This window comes from Echinops telfairi, unplaced genomic scaffold (genome assembly GCF_000313985.2).
Source record: "Echinops telfairi isolate 266 unplaced genomic scaffold, ASM31398v2 ScPeMD7_1;HRSCAF=3_0, whole genome shotgun sequence".
Taxonomy (NCBI): Eukaryota; Metazoa; Chordata; class Mammalia; order Afrosoricida; family Tenrecidae; genus Echinops; species Echinops telfairi.
This window is the reverse complement of record NW_022103896.1, coordinates 1,226,151-1,228,119: the sequence shown is the minus strand read 5'-3', so window position 1 is coordinate 1,228,119 and position 1,969 is coordinate 1,226,151.

The following is a 1,969-nucleotide window of genomic DNA, read 5'->3' as shown; positions in this document are numbered from 1 at the left end:
GATTTTTGGAAAGAATGCACAACAAGCTAGGGTATACGGTTTTCGGCTGCTATGTGGCTATTTCGCCAGGATATGAGTTGTATCAATGGTGTCCAACGTTTGTCCTGCTTTACCAATGTTAAAATCTGGTCACCTTAAGATAAGCCTTAATTAGAAATAAACTCTCTCCTGCCCTCTCTGCCCGTGCTGTGCAGACCTGGCTGGTAAGATCATGGCTGTCCAGGAGGTGAGCAGGCTACCATAGTGACCCCTTTATTTACTCTCCTAGCTCTCCTAGTCTCCATGACTTTACCATAATGTGTATCTATCTTAACCATACAATTGTGTCTATCGGACCCGTAATATAGATATATAAAAGGCCCAGTGTCAGGAGCTAAGAGCTCCTCAGCCCTCAGCTTAACTATGCTGCACTCTACTATTAGACCTAATATACCGGAGGGAAAAAAGGGCGCCTCCAAAGTTCTACCCTTAGCAAAGGTAGCTAAAAATTTTAGTTCTCAATTGATTCATAAGCCTTTCACCCTAATTGAACTCAAGCAGCCTAGGCAACTATTCAAATTATCTAAAACAGTACATAAATACTTTGCAGCACCCCACCCTGGCCTATGACTTAGCCTAAAAAAACGTAATAATAATTCTAGGGCAAACCCTAACAGGTTTTAAGAAAAAATTAGTACTAAAAAATCCCTTTTTGCAGATGATTTACGTGTAATAAATGATAAGCACCCAGAACTGGCTGTGCCCCTAACTGGTCCCACCTGAAATTATAGTGCCCCCCCCACACACAAGGGGCACAGGAACATTTTCTAGTGTGCGCCAAGACTGGACTAACGTCAGGCTGGCAAAGGCCATCAATTGTTCTGAAGTGGTCACCGTGAACCAGGAGCCTAATAAAAGTCCTGTAAGCTTCTTAAAACATCTGGGGGGAAATGAAAACTAAAAGCCCTCAATAAACCCAGATAAAGATTTAAGCTATGAGATTTCAATTCATATAAAGGGTGGATCATACTCAAAGACACATTTTTTCACACCGGACATTAAAAAAGCTCCGACCGTTAGTGTAGGAGCTTAAAGAAGCTACTGTACACCAAAGGGTTATTTTGCCAATGAGGCCTTTTTTAATAAAACCAGGGAGCAAACACCCCTGGCTCAGAAGAAGGAAATGAGGAGAGGTGGTAGGCACGCACACGGACTGCCTGCCGCAGACCACCGGAGCCCCTCAGCTGCCTCCCGGGTTCCAAAGACCCTTCCACAAGGTGCCATGTGTGTTGGTGCCCAAGTCACTGGGCAAAGAAATGCCCTCATGGAAGCAAGCCTCCCGTAGGGCCAAGCGATTGTCAAAAGCAGGCTGGCCACGGGTCCTGTGGGGCAGGCCCAAAGGGAGAGCGGTCAGCTGGCAAGCCGGCACGGTCACTGAAGACGGCCCAGCAGCAAAGGACTGCAGTTGCTTGTTGGAACCCGGATGCATGTGGATGTGGCCGGGAGGCCAGGACATTGTCTCCCCCCGGTGCTGTCTACTGTCTCCTAACCCCTCCTCCGCTCCAAGCCGCGTGGCACTTAGATTAGCTTATCCTCTGCCCCGGGCTTGAGCACCGCAGTCCTGGGAGCAGGTAGTCATGAGTTCGGGCCCCACATCTTGCTTGGCGGTCGCTGGATTTCCAGAGCAGTGCAGAGGTATGCACCCACTGTTTCCTTGCGTCCGAGTTTCTCACCGTCTTTGGCTGGAACAGACCCTAGTCTCCAGGCAATGCTGATGACCCTGCGAAGGGCCTGCTGCCCCGTGTGGCCAGGCCGCAGGGGCGAACACATCCTAGACAGAGGCCAGGGAGAGGGTCTGCCACGGCGGTGGGGGGAGGTGCCCTGAAGAGACCCTCTGGATGAAGGGGTGGGGGCAGAAGGACAGGGCAGCCACGCAGAGAAAGAAGCAAAGGATAGGGCAGAGGTCAGTGGCAGGCAGTGAGGGGCCAGG